Genomic DNA, 19531 nt, shown 5'->3' with positions numbered 1-19531 from the left:
AGAAGGGCAGCCCAGGCATGACGGGGGCGTGGGCAAGGGGGTCGGCGCATAGAGGCAGACCACTCAGCGGGGAATGTGCCCACGGCTGGCCATATCCCTCCGTTGGGTCCTGAGCTGCTGCCTTCAGAGCTGGGGTGCGGGTCTCCAGGGCCCCTGTGGGGCGGGCTGGCCTTGGTCAGAACAGCTGGGGACAGCTAAGGGTGTCAGGGATGGCACCCTAAGTGGGACACGCTTCGATGGCATGCTCTGTGTGAGTCAGGCATGAACGACTTAATTACCCACCTCATCTCTGTAGAATGGGGACTACCACTTGCCTCTTCTCCTGGGACCTGAGCTGACACAGAAAGGCCTGCAGATGCCTCCTGGCCCACGGTGATGGCTCAGGGTAGAGTGCTGCTATGGACCCAGACATCACCCCCTTCACTCTGTGGGTCTCCCTTGGTGGTGAGGGGCTGAGCTGAGGGTGAGCCGCGAGCATTTGTGACAAGAGGGAGCAGCACTGGGCGTCGGGGGTGCCATGCCAGTGTCTCCAGCATGGCGGGCGAGGCGGCGATCTCTGCCCTCACCCCCGCCCAGCACACTTTTTGGGCTACTTTATTTTTCTTGTTGTTCAGGCGCTAAGTCATGTCCAACTCTTTGTGACCCCATGGGCTACAGCATGCCAGGCTTCCCTGTCCTTCACTGTCTCCCAGAGTTTGCTCAAACTCATGTTCTGTGAGTCGGTGATGCCATCCAACCATCTCATCGTCTACTTTATGGGTCTAAACAAATCCGCCAAGTCCCCCATGCTTGTCAGCACAGTCAAGCACTGAGAGGTTGGCAACAATCTCCCCTCAGGGCTGCTCTCCAGGGGTCAGCGGTCAGCGGTCACCTTCCCACCCCCTTCTCTGTGTTGCACAGCAGCCTGTGCACATGTCTGTGAGGCTCCCCTGCTTTTAAAACATTGATCTTTTTACTTGGAGGTAATTTAGATTTACATGCAGTTGTAAGAAACAGTGCAGGGAAGCTCCGTGTCCCTGTTACTGAGTTTCCTCCAGTGACAACGTCACAGCCAGGGTCCTGGCACTGCTCATCAGGGACACCCACCGCCCTGAGGACCCCTCATGCCACCCACAGCCACATCCACTCCCCTGACCCAGGGCAACCACCGGGATGACCTCCGTTTCTATAAATGGAATCAGACAGCCTATAGCCTGTGGGGACTGGCCCTTTCATCCAGCATAATGCCAGGTTCACCGGTTGTGGTATCATCAGCTCGCTCCTTCTGACTGCAGAGCAGTAGTCTACGGCACAGCTGTGCCACAGTTCATGACGCCTGGGTCATTTCCAGCTAGCACACCTGTGGTTTCCAGCTGTTTCTACTAATGCTGCTATGAGCAGGATTGGAGGTGAATCAGTGTCACCCTTCTGTGGGCCAGGTGCCTGGGAGTGCAGCTGCTGGGGGTCGTGGTGCTGTGTGTTTGCTCTTGGAGACCGCCATGCTGGTTTCCAGAACGGCTGTACCCCCTATTTTGAAAAAGGGGTAATACAGCACACGTCACTCTGTCACCGGCTCTTTCCATGTAATAACATATGCACACACCTCTCAAGGCCAATACCTACAGATTTACCTTTTAAAAAGCTTTTTTTAATAAAAAATAATAAACTGACACTAATCCAAAAGTTGCTGAAAATCTTGGGAAGCAGCATAGGGACTAGGAACCTCGCACCTGCTCCCTCGCTGATCTTGCTGACACTGTGTTTCGGCAGAAATGAGAAACCCGTACATTTATATATTCAGTATAATGTATATGAAGAAAACAGGCTTAAAGCGTCGTTGCACACAGACACGCCAGCTCCGGAGGCCTTTCCAGTGCATTTCGCCAACCTCCACTCTGCATTTAGGGCGCTGTTTTCTATTTGACAGAAATTTTAAATAGGAATCACACTGTCCAACATGTTAACACACTTTTTCACACACGGTCTTAGGTGTCTGTGCCACCATGCGTGGTTACGGTTCATCACCCAGCCAAGGGGTGGGACAGAGGGGCAGCGCCGCCAGCCAGGGCTGGGCTGGGGGGGCCCTACGCGGGCCTCAGAGGTACAGGGCCTGGGGCTCCAGACTGTGAGATGACAGTGTCCTTTCGTTCATCATGGCAGCCCTGGGACCAACACAGGTGAGCTGCCGTGCGAGAGGAAGTGTAACAAACACTCCTGGTTCGCCTGTTGGAGGCCAGCCCTGCAAGAAGGTGGACAGACATGTGGGCCTTCCTGCTCCTCCCTCAGCTGCGGGGCCCCTGGGCGGCACCCAGGGATCTGGATGTGCTGCACCTGCAGAAGGGTCTTCCAGCTGGGCGTGTGGCGAGACCCCCAAACTCTCAGGCTCCCAGAACCCCTGGTGCAGAGCTCCCTCAACCCCAATCTCCCAGCCAGTGGGGGGCACCTCTCCCCTCCCAAGGCATTCTGTGTCCAAACAGCTTTAGCTTCAAATTCCTGAGAAGTCAACCTGACCCCATGAAACTCCATCTGTGGGAAATACATGTAACCTCTGGGAATAAAAGAGTCCATCATCTATCACGTGTCAGCCCTTCAAGGTATCAAAGAGAGGAACTGTGTCCGATGGGACGAAGGACCAGCTGTTTCTCCAGCCATCCGGGCGTTGCACAAAAGTGAGGACCGAGGCTTGAGGATGCACAGGAGGTGGTTGGCAAGCTGCCACAGTTGGGACCAGACTCGCCCCCCAGCCTGACCTTATCACGGGCTGGAAGCCTGACCGCACTCCCACCAGCCTGCTCCCCCCACCCCAGCCTAAAGAAGTGGGTGCTGCAGAGAGCACATGGGGAGCCTGATAAGATTGCTCCCCACCCCCCCAAGGTGAGAACCTGGGTACTTGCCCTTAGTGGATATGTCCGAGGTCGTATCTCCCCATTTCCTTCAGTGGTTTCTCTATCAATGGTTCCGGCCCATCTCCAGCCTCGCTCCCAGCTCCAGGTCACCCAGAAGGACAGCCCCCACAGCAGCCCCCACCGGGGCTGGGTCTGACGCCCAGAGCCGAGGGCCCTGCCCCGCCTGTCTCTGGATCCCGAGCTTCTGCTCCTGGACCTGCTGTCCCTGAGACTCAGCCTCCCAGCCTCACCGCCCCCAACCTGTTTCTGTGGAGTGTTTGGTCTGAAGGACTTCACATTTATCCCTGTTGAATCCAATTCTGTTAGCGTCAGCCCCAAGGCACTGAACAGGGAGAAAGTTAACGGCTGATGTGAGAAGAGAGAACACCAGCCAAACTCCCCTCACGCGTGTCCTCTTTCGGTAATCAGGTGGTTTGCCGCGTTATCTATTAAGACGTGGGCTTCCCAGGTGGCACCAGCAGTAAAGAATCTGCCTGCCAAGGCAGGAGACATCAGAAACACAGGTTCAATCCCTGAGTCAGAAAGATCCCCTAGAAGAAATGGCAACCCACTGCAGTACTCTCGCCTGGGAAATCCCATGGACAGAGGAGCCTGGTGGGCTACAGTCCATGGGGTTGCACAGTCGGACACGGCAGAGCCTGCATGCCCCTGGGCTCTTAAGTGGTGCATAGGGCAGCGGTTAATTTGGGGGTCCCAGATTGGCCAGGCCACAGGAATACCAAGGCCCTCCCGGGGTCGTGGTCTCTGCTCCTGGAGACAAGTGGTTCTCTCCTTCTCGGGGTCAGGAGACCCCCATGTGAAGAGATCTCGTGGGACACATGGCCTCTGCTGAGTTATTCCTTCATCGGGTAGAACTCAGGACTCGGGTCCTGGGGAGCCCTCCTGCCCCGAGACTCCAGGAGGATTTTGTGGAGAAAAGGTTCAGGAATGCCTGCAACAGCTCAAGTGCCCTTTCTCCATGTCCATCAAGTCCCAGGTATTTCTCCAGGCACAGGAAGTGTCTGGAAAGAAATACCCTAAGATGTGGCCTCTGCTTTGTTTCTGAGTGAACTTGGATTGTCCTCTTTACATTTCGTTTCTATTTTGTACATTTTCTACAATGTCTGAAAATGAGCCAGTGAGGTTTCTTGAGAAAAAGAAAGGGACCCAGGTCTTTGACTCTAAGGGAAGCGTGGGTTTGCGTCTGCAGTGACGGCAGGGCCACAGGCTGCGGAGGCTGGGGGCTGTGACCGTAGCGGGCACGAGTGCAGGTGAGTCTCCTAGTTCCTCCCCGCTGGGCGGTCACGGTCCCACCCTGCAGGTGTGCCCTGATGGACAGCGGGTGACCGGCCCCCAGGACTCAGGTGGTGACGGGCACCAGGACTCAGCACTAAACCTGGGGACGCTGCGGGAAAGCCGGGAGAGCTGGTCACCCCGTGAGTCACTTTAGGGGTGATGCGAGCCTCCGCAGCTGGCCTCCTGGGAAGTCAGTGGTACCTGGGGGAGCCCTGGAGAAAAGAGCGTCAGGTGGCGTGATGACGACCTTCACGCGCTCCCTTTCGGCCTGCGGAGCATTTTCACTGTCGCCACCTCCGCGCTCCTCGCCGACGCCCACGTGCCCACACTCACCTCTCGGCCCACCTTCGCTCCTCAGAGCGGCCCCCAGCCCCGCAAAGCATCACCAGCTCCTGTTACTCTTGCCTTTGACCCGTGGCACTGGGAAGGTCACCCGGGGGGACTGCGCACACGCTCCACACTTGTGGAGCTGGAGGGTTGGGGATCAGGCCCCCCACCTCCGCGAGGACCTCTGAGCAGGAGGGTGGGGGCCGCTGGGGAGGTGTCCCCACCCCCCACTTTTCGGGCCCCTTCTGCCCGCTTCTGGGGGCGGGCCCTGCAGGACCAAACCAGCGACAGGCAGTTTAGGGCCGCCCCTCACGCCGCTTTGGGCCCTACTCTAGGTTTCACCCCTCTGCCCCCTCCCACCTAGGACGCTGCACCTGCACGCAGGCCCTGGCTCAGGCTTAGGTGGAAGCTGGCTCTTCAGCCCTTCTCATCTTTATAAAAACACACCTTTGAGGATGCAAGGAGGAGGCTTAGAGATGTGGAAGCCCTGCTTTCCCAAGCCTCAGGTAGGGGCCCGGCTCCGAGCTGAGCGTGGAAGCACTGCCCTGGGCGTGAAGGAAAGCCTTTGGTGTCCTGGAGAAAAGGCCTGGGTGTCCCTGCAGAGTGGCCGCCCTCCTGTAACTGGGACCTCCCTGTTGGCACAGGCCGGCTCTCCCCTCTCCAGCCTTGAGGAGGCAGCTGTTGAAAACCACAGCCTGGCTCCTATGGAGCAGACCCAGCCCCTACAGAGCAGCTCTGGGCTTGGAGGCGGCGTGGCCGGGCTGGACCTTCCTGGGGAGCCTCAGCTCACTGGCTCCTGAGTGACTCCGTGAGGCCCCGTTGAACCATTCCAACCTGCAGTGCCTGCATCCAACGTCCATGTCTGAGCCCCTGCCACGTGCTGGGTGCTGGGGGCTCAGCAGGGGCAGCGGGCCCCCCCAGGACCCACCCTGGAAGCTCATTGCCTGCTTCCTGGCTCATGGCCGCTCTGGGCCTCACGGCTCCCTCTGCAGTCAGAGGTGCCGTGTGACCACTCCAGCAGGACGTGAGCAGGAGCAACAGGAGTCCTTCCTGGAGAGGGCTCTGGGCAGGTACTGCAACTTTCCCCCAGACAGCCTCCTCCCCACACCGGGCAGCCCAGGGGATGGTAGCGCCACAGGCCGGGCCAGCCTGGATCCGTGATGCCTTGTGGAGGAGGCCACCTTGCAGAGGACTGCCCCGTCTGCCTCGTGGGTAGTAAGCCCACATTGGCATGTTTTGGTTGCAGCAATAATCAATAAGACAGGCACGGTCTCTGCTGACCTGGAGCTGTCCAGGTGCACGGTCATCCAGCGACGACTAGGAGAGGGGTCTGAGCGGGGAGCCCAGAGTTTCCGAGAGCATGTGATCCAGAGGTCAGATGGCTTCTCCTCGACTGGAAGACGGGAAGTGTCTTTACAGCCTTTCAGAGCTGAAGTGGAGCCTGAGGAGGCCCTTGTGTCGGAGCATTTTGAAGAGGATCAACCCTGGTGACGTGGAAGGTGAATCTGTAGTTTTAAACTCACTTCCTGGAGATGGCTTCAGACCAGACTGAGCTCTGACTGGAGTCTGGGGAGGAGCCCTCCACATCCTTCCCATGGCCAAGTGCTTGGGATGCAGAGCCTGGGCGTCCGTTCCCGGGAGAAGATTCCCTCGTGATCGTGTCTCCTTTCTGACATGGGCCTTTAGGTCACTGAGGCGCCTGACCTGCTTGGGGTGTTCCTTGGTGCTGAGTGGTTTGCCCACTCAGCCCTTTGCCCACTCTTTCCTTTAGTTCAGCGTCTACCTGTTGATCCTGGGCCCTGTGGAGCCCAGAGCATCAGTCCAGCTGGCAAGAGCCGATCACTAGCTGGGGAGGCGAGTGGTGGGTGCATCGGGCATGAGGGCTGAGTGCTGAGTGCTGGACGGTGCTGGGCAGCTTGGGGAGGGCTGCGGCCCAGCAGAGCTGAGCAGTGATGGCGGGGGCCCCAGAGGAGCGGCCGGGGTGCGCCTCTGGAGGAGAGCTGCATGAGGAGGGCGGGCGACGGGGCAGTAGACTTAGGCTGAGAGAAGCGGGTGGTGCAGACACCACAGGGCGGCCTGGATTCAAGGCCGTCCACTCCGAGGTGCCTCCGTGACTCCGACACTGGAGAAGCGTCCCCATGAATGCAGGGACCTCTCACTCCTAATGGCCTGGTGTGTGGCTGATTCTATTCCCAGCCTGGCTCAGTGGAGATTCAACCTGTTACCCGTGCAGGCCTCATGCCGGGCCTCTTGGGCATCTTATTTTAGTCCCTGAGGAGGCCAGCTGCCCAGGAGATGGCTCTCCCGGGATTAACAAGCTCTCCCTTCATCACCCCCCTTGAGCTGCAGCACCCTGGGAGGAGGGAGGTGCTTAGAGTCAGCAGCTTCCTTCAGCTGCCAGACCAACCAACCATCGCAGCCTCGGTCTCCATGCTGGTCAGCAGCATGGGGGGAGGGTGGGGGACCACAGATCGGCCGGCCTCAGCCATTGCTCACAGGCAGTCATGAGCAGAGAATGTCTTGAGCAGTGATAGGCCTCAACTTGAACTATTTCAGATCCAAAAGAGAAGAATGGGTTCTACTGACACCCGGACCTCCCTCGGCTCTGGCCTGTAAGCAGGTAGTGGACTGGCCTCTGAGAGATGCTTTTCGTCTGCACCAGCAGGCTGCTGCTGCTGCTGCTGCTAAGTCGCTTCAGTCGTGTCCGACTCTGTGTGACCCCATAGATGGGGGCCCACTGTCTCTGGGATTCTCCAGGCAAGAACACTGGAGTGGGTTGCCATTGCCTTCTCAACACCAGCAGGCTGGGGGAGTGTATCAAAGAGCAGAGACATCACTTTGCCAACAAAGGTCTGCAGTCAAATAATCTACGGTTTTCCCAGTAGTCATGTACTGATGTGAGAGCTGGACCATAAGGAAGGCTGAGTGCCAAAGAATTGATGTTTTTGAACTGTGATCCTGGAAAAGACTCTTGAGAGTCCCTTGGACTGCAAGGAGATCAAACCACTCAATCCTAAAGGAAATCAATCCTGAATATTCATTGGAAGGACTGATGCTGAAGCTGAAGCTCCAATATTTTGGCCACCTGATGTGAAGAGCCGACTCATTAGACAAGACCCTGATGCAGGGCAAGAGCAAGAACAAGGAAGGGGCGACAGAGGATGGGATGGTTGGATGGCATCATTGACTCAATGGACATGAGTTTGAGCAAACGTGGGGAGATGGTGAAGGACAGGGAGGCCTGTGGTGCTGCAGCTCATGGGGTTGCAGAGTCGGACGCGACTGAACGACTGAACAAGAGCTCTGGCCAGGGATGCTGGGAGCACATCTGGTCCGAGCTGGATCACTTCCTGCAGGTGCTCGGATGCTCCCTCCAGAGTCTGGATTGTGGATCAGAAGCAGAGGGCACTGGGAGCTCGAGAATGGGGTGTTGTCAGGGGTTCGTGAGGCCAGCCTCAGAAGCTGTGGGCTCTCCCCTTCCTAGTCTTGGCTGCTAAACTCTTAATTCCATAGAACCCTCCACATCCTTCCAATAACGTCTTCCTTTGGGATCAAGTCAGTATTTGGTTTCTTGCCCCAACTGGCCACACCTTCATCAAAGATTCCAGCCCAGCTCTCGGGGGCCCGGGTCACGTGTCGTTCCTCAGGACAGGTGTACAACGCTTTTCTGAGACATGGAGGTGAGTGCAGCTTCCCGGGAGACCACGGAACCGGGGGGATAGGAGGCATGATCTCGGAGGACGGGAATACGGAGCGTCAGCCCCAAGGCGCCAGCGTGGAAGCTGTGTGGCCTGTGAACCTCAGCCTCTTGAGATCTCGGTCAGCTGTGGAAGCCCTCACTGGGCTGGTTCCCGTCTCTAAGGTGGGGACCCCCGCAGGGAGAAGGTTCCCGTTGTTGGGGGCTCCTCCATCCCCACCACACAGAGCCCTCTGACTTCCGGGGGCCGAGGACCCGAACCCGAGGCCCCGGTCCCCTCCCACCTTGTGCTCTCCTCACACTGGAAGGAAGGCCTGCTGAGCAGCCAGGACCCCAGGGCCGCCTCTGCTCACCCCCTCCCCAAGGCCCGGCTGCCTCACGCCCAGCTTCCTGGCACAGGTGCGGGCGGGACTCCTGTGTCACAGTCTCGCCACTCGCCGTCCCTGTCTCTTTAGGCAAGTGCCCTGGGGACCCAGCCCCAGCCTCGGCCTCCTCCAGCCCCTGGCTCCAGAGCACAGGTTATCCAGGCTTCCTGCCGAGATTCATGGCTGAGCGGGGCAGGGAGGCTTCCCGGAGCGCGCTCATCTCCGCACAGAGGAGCGGGCGTGCAGCCACTGTCTCTGCGAGCTCTCCACTTGAATCTGCTGGATGACTGCTGCTCGGACGAAGTCTCCGTGCCAGGCTTCAGGGTTTTCTGCTGCTTCTTTCTTTCTTTCTTTCTTGCCCTTAATGAGCAAACACGGAGCTCCAGGAGCGAAACGGCTCTCTGCAGAGCCCAGGCTTTCCTGTTGGTCTGGCTCCGCAGACCTTGGGAATGAAGGCTGGGGTGAGGGGGTAGGGTCATGACCTCCAGAAGCAGCCCTTGGGACCATCCACGCCTCGTTTTCACTTCCCGCAGGAACAGCCTGATGCCTGTCTCCGCGGTGACAGGTCAGCTGGCCTCTGGACTCCGAGTTCAGGGCTGTTTGGCCATCCCCGCGGCCCACTCCCGGGCTTGTTCACAACCGGTAAAGGGTTTGCCTTTCTGGAGACAGCTTCGACCGTCAGAACTCGGTGGTGAGTGGGGCCTTGTGCTGCTGGCAAGTGGCGGGGGGAGGCCAGGGGTGCTGCGAAACAGTGCCCAGGCCAGCATCACCCTCAGCAGAGTGACGCCACCCCAACCGCCAGCAGTGCCTGCTTCATGCTGTGCAAGTGGCCTGGGCCTCCCTCCCCAAGCCTGCGGCAGACGTTGCGGATCTCTCGCCATGCCTTTCTCCCCATCACAGCCTAAAGTCCTCTCAGTGCAGCCCTCCACGCAGAGGCTATGAGGCGAGACCAGACCTTTCGATCATCCCAAGGCCAGACGCCGCAGAGACGGGAGGCTCTGACGTCACCCTGCCAGGCCGAGTCTGGCTCTGACGTCACCACTCACTGCATCGTCCTGGGTCCGGGGTAATTGCTGCTCTTCCTTTGCTCCATTGGTGGGATGGGGATCGTGACCGGGAACCCTTCAGAGGGCAGTTCGGGGGCTCCCATGAGGTGCTGCTGGCCGTAAACGTCCCAGAGCCCTGGGCAGCCCGTGAGCTGATGTGACATTAGCTCTGGTGCCTGAGGCAGCTGCGCGTCAGAGGGAGGAGGCCAGCGTCATGCCCTCCCAGGACGGCCTCGGGCTCAGCCTCAGACTCCTGTGCCTGCGACATTTCAGCTCAGAATGGGCGAGGCCCCAACTCTCAGCCAGATGACTGCTGCCCCTCAGTCCCATGACCGACAGACCGACAGGCGAGGGCTGGCTCCCGCTGGGCACCGGCTCCCTGAAAAGCCCGGTGCTAACCTCTCCCCATTTTCTCATTTACACCTCAAACTAGCCCCTATTTTACAGTTATTTGAGTTGGCTTAAAGCTCAACATTCAGAAAACAAAGATCATGGCATCTGGTCCCATCACTTCATGGGAAATAGATGGGGAAACAGTGGAAACAGTGTCAGACTTTATTTTTTTCAGCTCCAAAATCACTGCAGATGGTGACTGCAGCCATGAAATTAAAAGACCCTTACTCCTTGGAAGAAAAGTTATGACCAACCTAGATAGCATATTCAAAAGCAGAGACATTACTTTGCCAACTAAGGTCTGTCTAGTCAAGGCTATGGTTTTTCCAGTGGTCATGTATGGATGTGAGAGTTGGACTGTGAAGAAGGCTGAGCGCTGAAGAATTGATGCTTTTGAACTGTGGTTTTGGAGAAGACTCTTGAGAGTCCCTTGGACTGCAAGGAGATCCAACCAGTCCATTCTGAAGATCAGCCCTGGGATTTCTTTGGAAGGAATGATGCGAAAGCTGAAACTCTAGTACTTTGGCCACCTCATGTGAAGAGTTAACTCATTGGAAAAGACTGTGATGCTGGGAGGGATTGTGGGCAGGAGGAGAAGGGGACGACAGAGGATGAGATGGCTGGATGGCATCACTGACTCGGTGGACGTGAGTCTGAGTGAACTCTGGGAGTTGGTGATGGACAGGGAGGCCTGGCGTGCTGCGATTCATGGGGTCGCAAAGAGTCAGACACGACTGAGCGACTGAACTGAACTGAACTGATTTTACACACAAAGCAGCTGAGGCTCGAGAAGGCAGGCAACTTCCCAAGGCCGAAACACCCCCTTGCTCATGTCTGATCGACTCCAGAAGCAGAGCTCCGCCCTCGGGGCCACCCCACTCCCGGTTCTGAGACGGGAGACAAGAGAGGCAGAGGAGCAGGCGTCCGGGAGGCCCCCAGTGCTTCCTGATGCCAAGGGGACAAGGGGCTGAGAGGGTGCGTGTCTGCCCCGAGTCTCCTCAGGCTGGAAACAACTCCTCCCCAGAAGCCGGAGACTGAGTTCAAACCCAGTTTTCAAGACCCATGCCTGTAGTCTGGAGCGCCAGCTTCCAATTCTCCCACACCTGCTGGAACTGGGGCTGGCAGGGCGCTCACTCAGGAGACACCAAGTTGTAGATTTGCTGCTCACAGACGGGACGCAGAGCCCCCGGCTAACCAGCGCCCTGTCGCTCTGTCCCCAACCCCCAGAGCACCGGGGCCGGCCTGTGCCCAGTCCACTCTCAGCAACTTTCCAGGAAAAGCTTCACGATTTTTGTTAACTTCCATTCTGTTCGGAACCAGAGCGCGTCAGTCCCCACTCCCAGGAGCCTCCCACCCCTGCCCCGGTGCTGGCAGAGCATCTACGGACCCACAGCCGTCCAGCCCCTTCAATTCAAGTGGCACCCCCACTCTGAGGGCCTGTGAGTGCCAGCAGGCGCTGGGCTGCAGTGGGGAGCCAGCCAGCATCTCTGCCATGGCACCTGAGTGCAGGGGAGCCTGTAACCGTGTCAGGCAAGCTGCCCAAGGAGCTGGCACTTGAGTCCCAAAGCATGAGCAGGAGTCAGCCATGAGGACAGCCTGGAACCAGTGGAGCGGACGGCACAGCAGAGGCCCGGGGCAAGAGGTCAGGGGGCAGGGCTGCCAGGCAGCGGCTGGAGGTGGAGGGCGAGGAGGAGATGGGAGGTGGGGCCGCAGAGGCAGGGAACCTCGAGGGGTTAGACCAGCCACCAGACGGGCTTTTGGATGGTCTGACCCTCCCCAGGGTGGGGCAGGAAGCAGTTGGAATCCAGGCTCAGGGATGAAAGCCTCACTTGGGGGTACCGGCTGGTGTGGGGCAGGGAGGGTGGATTCCTCATCCATCTCCAGACTGACCACAACCCCCTCCTCCCCGCCAAGAAAGCAGCCTTGGTTTAGGGATGCATGTGACCCACCAGGCGGCCTCCCTGGGCCGCCTGTGACCAGACTCCCCGAGGACCTGCCCACCAGCCCTCAGTGGCCCTCCCGTGCCCCCTCGGTCGGTTCCACAGGCCAGGCCCACACCCCATCTCTGTTCTCAGCTGGGTTCCAGGACAGGTGCCCTTCCCTGGCTCCAGGCCCTTTAATCCCAGGCACACGCCAGTCTATGTCTGACGCAGGATACAGCATGCTTGGGGCTGGTGCATGGGGATGACCCACAGAGATGTTATGGGGAGGGAGGTGGGAGGGGGGGTCATGTTTGGGAACACATGTAAGAATTAAAGATTTTAAAATTAAAAAAAAAAATTAAAAAAAAAAATCCCAGGCACAGCTCAACTTTCCTCCCCATCCTCCAGGAGGCTGGAGTGAGGCCTGGGGCTTTTGCTTTCAGGCAAAAGGAAAAAGGAAACAAAATGTAAAAGCCAGCTTCCCTCCCTCCAGGACACAGCAGGGCTGGCTGGAGCAGGGGCCAGTGGGGGCTTGATGGGCTGGGATGCTACAGCCTCAGCCCAGGAACAGTGCGGAGCAACGGTCCTTGTGAGCCAAGCAGGCCGTTTATGGGGAGGATAACAGTTAATGGGAAGCCACACTGCAGCTCCTCCCCAGAAAGCAGGAGGAAAGCTGTCGAGAGACACAAAGAAGAGGCTGGAGGCCAGGACACAGCGTGACTCTGCTCCGAGGGGCCAGGTGAGGCCGGTGAGGGGCCCTGGTCATCACCTCATGAGGAAGCGGCCAGTGTCTGGACATCGCCCAGCCTTCTCTCATCTCTGAGGCTTCAGTCTCCCACCCACACTGTGTCCCAGGCCCACTGAGAGTGGGGAGAGGAACCAGCCTCTTCCTAAATGAGCTGTTTGAAGCCTGCTCCCCGGAGGGCGCCCCTGGACCGCCCGAACCACAGCCTCCTCCTTCCTGACAGTCTGCGGATGCTCCCCTTTCTTGCCAGACTTTGGAGATGCAAAAGGGTGAAAGTCTGCAGAGCTGACCCTTGGGGGTCGATGAGCAGCTGCTCCCACACTAACTACCCCTGTTACTAGGATAACTGCCACTGTCACCAGTAGCTAATGCTTATCACTTAACACTTATCACTGGTCCTCACTACAAACCCTACCTGCGGGGGCTCTATTATTGTCAGCTCCATTTTACAGATGGAAAAACTGAGGCCCTGAGGGGTTAGTGACTTGCCCAGGGCTGCCCAGAGCTGGCATTAGGACACAGGCAGTCGTCTCTCGAAGCTGGAACCCATTCAGCCTTCCCCGTCCATCACATTTTACACGATACAAATGCCCAGGCACCAGCTGCCCAGGCAAGGGCCATGGGGCACAGCCCCAGCAACGATGCCCCGCCAGCTCCCTGGGCCATTTCAGGAGCACCTGCCTCTCCCCGGCCTGTTCCAGACCAGGCGCCCAAGTGGATGAGATGGGGGGTGTCTCTTGGAAACGTGTGCAGAGGGCTCTGCAGGGGTGGGGGAGGCAGAGCCTCGAGAGGGAGAAGGAACTGGAAATGGAGCAGAAGACAGGGAGGGGACGGGACGGGCCCCTAGGCCTGGCCCCGGGGGAGCTCAACGCCGCACTGCTGCCTGGGGGGCGGGGGTGGGGGCGCACACCCAGAACCCATCGGGCTCAGGAAAGCACCCGAGGGTGTGCCTGAGACCTGCTGGGAGGACCCCCCACTCCGGGGCCCCCAACGGACGTCCCCACCAGTGGTCCTCTGTGCAGAGCGGCTGTGAGCGCCCTGGGCCCTGACTGTGGAGGGAGGCGGCCCCCCACCCTCCCCCTGCACGGGGCCCTCCTGGTTTCCGCGCCTCCCCTGCCCCACCTGCTCCTAACCCCCAGACGGCCCCTCGCGGGCTCTCCCTTGGGCCCCTCCTCCTTGGAGGGACTGGCGCTGCTGCTCCACGTCCTGTCTGAGCGCCCCCGGGGACCCTCCTCTCCCCAGGTTCTCAGCACTCTGCGGCCTCCCTCGCCGTCCACAGCGTCCCCACTGCAGAGTGAGCCTGTGGCTGCGGTGGACACCGACGCCCACAGGGACCCACCCTCCCCCCGCGGGGGGCCCCTCCACCCCCACCCCCTCCTATGGCTGCCGTGGACACAGATGCCCACAGGGGCCCACCCTCCTCCCGCGGGGGCCCCCTCCACCCGCCCTGGTCAACACATCACCCCAGGAAGCGTGAGCCAACGGTAATGTGATGAATACGACTGTGCTCGGGGAGAATCCCTTGGAGATCCGCCCTCTGAGAATCATGGCTGGGATCCGGCATGACCTGCTGCCAGACCAGCTCCATTTTAATCCTCTCCAAAACCAAAGGTTGAAGTGAGAGCCGCAGGAGAAAGGAAAACCCCCAGGTCTGTCTGGATCCCACGTTTGATACAAAATAGCTGTCCTAAACGCTAGTGTCCCGATGTTTCAGAAGCAACACCGGCCCCCACGGAGAGGTGTAGACTCCGGTCCCGCCCTGCCGGGCCTGGGGCTCTGAGCCCCCACTTCTCAGCCGACACCGTGGGTGGCAGGGCCGCGGTCATGCACTCAGCCACCCCTCCCCGTGAGACCAGGATCCCGACACAGAATCCCTTGGTGCGCCTCCATTTGGGGACAGAGCCTGGCCGCCCACCTCCAGCCTCAAGTAATAGCCGGAGAACAAAGCTTGTTCAGGTGCCAGGACCCAGGGCAGCAGTGCAGCCGTGGCCGGCAGCCAGTGCCTCGTCCGGGGAGGCCTGAATATTTTACATCTAATGCCTCTGAGTTATGGGCTTTATACCTTTAGATACCACAATAAACTTGATTTGAAATTGGCCCCAGGGGACATTTGTTAAATGAAGATGTTAGATGCAGTCTCCGACGCTGGCCTGAGCGGCTCTTACCACCGGCGCTCACGAGGCTGCGAATCTCTGGATAATCCGGGGAGAATGTCCCAGCCCTCCACATATCAACGTCCTGCCTCCAGGTCCATCAGCAGCCCCTTCCTGAAACAGCACCCTTTCCCTCACCCTCCGTCCCTGGGGCTCTGAGAAGGAAGGCAGGGAGGGGAGCCAAGAGCGGGGGGTGAGGGCCAGCCGCCCGCTGTTCCATCAGTTCTGTTTGTTACTTGTCCCCATTTCACAGAGGAGGAAACTGAGGCTCCTGGAAGTGCTGTGAAGAGCAAGAGGAGGGAGCCAGGACCTCAACTCAAATGTGCGGCCCCAAAGTGCATGCTTTTTACTGACACGACACCCAGCTGGTGGCCACCGCGACCTGGCCACCCAGGCTGCCCCCTTGGCCATAGGCTGGGTCTGTTACTGTTCGTGCTCAGCGAGGCGCTTCCCCTTTTGTGCCTTGTTTTCTGCTCCCAACAGCCAGGAGAACCCCAGCCCCTCCGAGGGTGAGGATAAGGGGAAGCGGCAAGGACCTTGGCAAGGGCCTGGCACGCCTTCTCCACGAGCACCTGTTCTGAGAGGAGAGGCACTTTGTCACGCAGGCCCTGACCTCGAAAGGCTTTTGTACTTGAATGACAGGATGTGCCCAGCTGCCTGTGTGTGGGTGGCGATAGGGAGGGGGGTGGACAGGTATGCCCCTGTCCTGCCCAGCCTTGCCCAGCCCAGCCCCGGAGGTGGGTGTGGAAAGCTGCCCTCTGCCCCCAAATGCACGCACTTCGCTCTGGGTGCAGAGGTGCTCGGGGTGACCTGCCGGCAGGAGCAGCACAGAGCAGAAGCGGAGCCCCAGAAGCCGGGGGCCAGGCCTGCCCAACCGCGCAGAGCCCTCCCGCTGAGCCCTAATTCACAGGGCTGCTGCCAACGCTCATTAATAAATGATGGAAACCACTCAGCAAATGTCGAGCCCGAAACGTGCTGTGTGGCCCCACAAGCCAGGCCAGGCAGCCTCCGGGCTGTGAGGCTGGCAGAGAGCTCTCCAGACCGGGGCGAGCCCGGGCTGGCGATCCCGGGCTGGCGACCCCCGGCCAGCTGCAGACACGTGGGGCTGATGCTCCTGGTGGGCATCCCCTTGGGGCTTCCCTGAGGATGGGGGGGGCAGACAGATTCAGAGGGCTGTCTGTCTGCTGATGGGAACAGAGCAGCCGTTGGAAAGGTCAGCCAGACAATGGAGAAGGACACATAATCTACATTAGGAGACACCTACTTGTGGTCTGGGGCCTGCGGGGAGTGAGGCTACAGGGCCAGAGGCCCCCTTCCCTCCCCCCATGTAGCTTGATTTGGGGAGACCTTCTTGGGGAGAGAAGGCGCTCCCACAGGAGTCCCCTGGCACTGCCCCCGACAGGGATCCCGCCTTCCAGAGGACACTTGCGTGGGTCACGTTTCTATCTGTGGCCCACCCAGGACAGATTCAGGTTTTGTTTGGCAACTGGACAGGCCCTCTTAATGAAAAAGAACACAAACACACAGTTAGAATCCAGGCCTGGGAAGGGCCTGTGCAAGGGAGCACCCGAACCTCGGGCTTCCACCTCGTGCTGATCTCGAGCGGAGAAAGCAGGGCAAACACTGCAGCCACTCCCAGCTGTCAGCCTTTCAGGAAGCCCCACCAGACTGGTGGTCTCCAAGTCAGGCTCCAGGAGCCTTGGGATGCCCCCAAAGCATGCAGACAGGTTTTTCCTGTCTGACCCTCCCCACCCACCCACGGCAGGGCAGCTCCTGAGAAGGTGGATGTGTGGTGGGCAGGGCTGGGTCCCCTCGTGCAGCTGGAGGACATTCTTTTTAGAGACAGACCCCATGCCTGGGGGGTCAGTCTGGGTCTAACGCCTGGACGAACGGATGAACGGGGGCTGAGGTGTGGAGGGGAGGCCGCCTCCAGGCGAGTCTGGAGGAGGGACGGAGCTGGGTGGGCAGGCGGCAGGTCCTCCCCTGCCCCCTGCCCTCTGGAGGACCTTCACCCAGGGAGGTGAGGCTGGAGACGCAGGGCAGATGGGACCGCACCTCCTTGGCGCCTCTCACCCCCGAGCCCCTCGCATCCACCTCGGGCCAAACAGGGCCGCAAACGGATGCGGCTCCGGCCTTCGGATGGCAGGATGCCTTGCCGGGAATCATTACCAAACACGAGGGCAGGAGCTGTCAGTTCCTCTGTGGGGCTAACACTCAGGGGGGTTCATGGGGTAGGGGGTCCGTGCCCCATCTGGGCCAGAAATCCCTGGTCCATAAGGGACTCTCCTGAGGGTCAGCACAGAAAAAGCACAAGTGACCACACAGGAGGAAAGGCGCCTGCTACAGCCCGCCCCGCCCACTGCCCGCCCGGCCCCGCCCACCGCCTTCTCCGGCTCCGCCCACTGCCCGTTCCCTATCTGCACTCCCCTCCTCTCCCCCCCACGCCAACCCCACAGACGCCCCGCACCGTGGGATCTGGCCTCACACTGTGCAGGGAGCAAGGCCTTCCCAAGGTGGCGGCTTCATCTGGGGGTCTCACTTCAGCTTCTCTTTCCACAGGGAACTCGAGGGAGTCTTAGGGCCTGGGAGCGGGGAAGGGGCAGCGGACCCAAGCGACACCCGGGCCTTCCTGCTCCAGGGCCAGGAGCCTCCCACGTGCTCTGCCCACCCCCTCCCCGTGTTTTCCTGTGAGTGGGAGACACCCTGGCGAAGAGTGGGGTGGGAGCTGCCACTCACCGAGCTCCTAGCAACTGCGTGTGCTTGAGGGTTCCACAGATTTAAACCTCAGAACACCCCTGGAGTCCAGCATTACCATCCCGCTGTCATAAATGAGGAGGGTCAGATTTAAAGGGTGCAGGAGGAAATTTCCCAAGGTTGCCCCCACGTCAGGGACAGAACCCGGGCCCAAGTTCACTTTGGTCTCCAAGTCAAGTTCACCTGAACTTGGTAGCAGAGTCCCACCCTCGGTGCGCTCCCCTTGAGTGTGGGCGGCCCCTGAGAACAGGCTGGCTGGGTTGTGTTACATAAGGCTGCACCAGGGCAGGCTGGAGGGGTAGAAGGCAGGGAGACACCCCTGCTGGCCTCAAAGCAAGCAGAGCACCTCCTGTGAGCCGCCACAGGGCCGTGTGGTGAGGATCGGCGGCTGTCTCTCGATGATGGCTTGCAAGAGAACAGCCTCGGTCACACAGCCGCCAGACACAAATTCTGCCAGCAACCAGTGAGCTGGGAGAGGACCCCACCCCGGGGAGGCATGCAGCCTGCAGACACCTCGCTCACAACCTTGGAAGACTGGCGTGGAGGATCCCGCTGAGCAGGCCAGACTCCCAGTCCAGGGACACTGTGAGGTGGTCTGTCTGTTTTAAGTTGCTGAACTCGTGCTAACTTGTTAAGAAGCAGAGGAAACAAGGGCTTCCCAGGTGACACTAATGGTAGAACCCGCCTGCATATGCAGGAGACATAAGAGATGCAGGTTCAGTCCCTGGATTGGGAAGATCTCCTGGAGGAGGGCATAGCAACCCACTCCAGTGTTCTTGCCAGGAGAATCCCATGGACAGAGGAGCCGGGGGGGCTACGGTCCACGGCGTCAAAAAGAGTCGGACACGACTGAGCGACTGAACAACAGGCTGGAAGTCCAAAATCAAAGTGTCGGCAGGGCCCTGGCCTCTGAAGGGCCAGCGAAGCTGTTCGCGACCTTCTGTAGCGTCTGGTGTTTGCCAGTGACCTGCGTGCACCTGGGCTGTCGGCCGTGTCACCCCAACCGTGGCCTCCATCCACGCAGTCTTCACCCTGTGTGTCTCTCTCATCCTCTAAGAATCCAGTCTGTTACCTTAAAGCCCATCCCAGTTATGACCGCATCTCAACTTGATGACATCTGAAAGGACGCTATTTCTAAATAAGGACTCACCTACAGGTACCAGGGTTAGGATGCTTCCATCTACTCTTTGGGGACACAAATTTAGCTCACCTCACACCCAGGGCTGAAAGGTGTTGGGAGGAAAAGAATCCCTCAACATCACCCTCTTCTCTTCTTACCTCCTGCCTTACCAGTGCCTTCCAGGAGACAGAACCAGAAACTGGAAGCTCCCACCCAGGACTTTCTAGAACGTTCTGTCCTGAGAGCTGAAGACCCCTGTGAGATCCCCATCCCTGGGGACCTGGAGAGCAGTGGAGGCCGTGAGCGGTCCTGTGCTGCCCGCGGCAGGAGGAAGAGCCCATCGCAGTGGCGATGGGAGGCCAGGGGCCAGTGGCGGGCCTGCAGGAGGTCTGGCCGACTTTTGAAGTCAACAGGCGGCTGTGGCAGAATCTCTGCTGGGGGAGCTGGGCTTCTGAGGGAAACAGAAAGACTGCCTCCTCACTTCAAAGGGAGGCCAGGCTGCAGGCTCTGGCAGCCTCCTCCCCTTTCTGTAGCTGCACATCCTCTCACTCAGAGGGCAGTTCACAGGAGCAGGTTGCACCTGTCCAGTGGCTCAGAGACCAGCCTGGCCGAGTCACAGGCCCGTGAAGGCGGCTCTGAGCTCTGGGCCTGCGCCTAGGGTGGGACTTCCATTGCCGCGAGGGCCTGCAGGCTGCAGGCAGATGCCGTCCACACGCTGACCCACGGCTCCAGATGCTGGGATGCAGGGACTCACATGGTCAGGCCGTGTCCAGTTGGGCCTGTGGCTCTGCGGCCCTACTGTGTGCAGTTGCAGGTGTCCTGTGCACACAGTAGGGAGGCATGCCCACG

The 19531-nt window shown here is 59.5% G+C and overlaps 1 protein-coding gene across 1 annotated transcript in view; it reads right to left on the bottom strand.

Moving 5' to 3' along the window:
* Window positions 1-19531, bottom strand: part of CACNG4 (calcium voltage-gated channel auxiliary subunit gamma 4) — a 51064-nt gene that overhangs the window by 10784 nt on the left and 20749 nt on the right. The gene's annotated exons all lie outside the window — the stretch shown is intronic.

Source organism: Budorcas taxicolor, chromosome 19 (genome assembly GCF_023091745.1).
Source record: "Budorcas taxicolor isolate Tak-1 chromosome 19, Takin1.1, whole genome shotgun sequence".
Lineage (NCBI taxonomy): Eukaryota > Metazoa > Chordata > Mammalia > Artiodactyla > Bovidae > Budorcas > Budorcas taxicolor.
The sequence above is the reverse complement of the archived record's forward strand: the minus strand, read 5'-3'. Positions and strand labels throughout refer to the sequence as shown.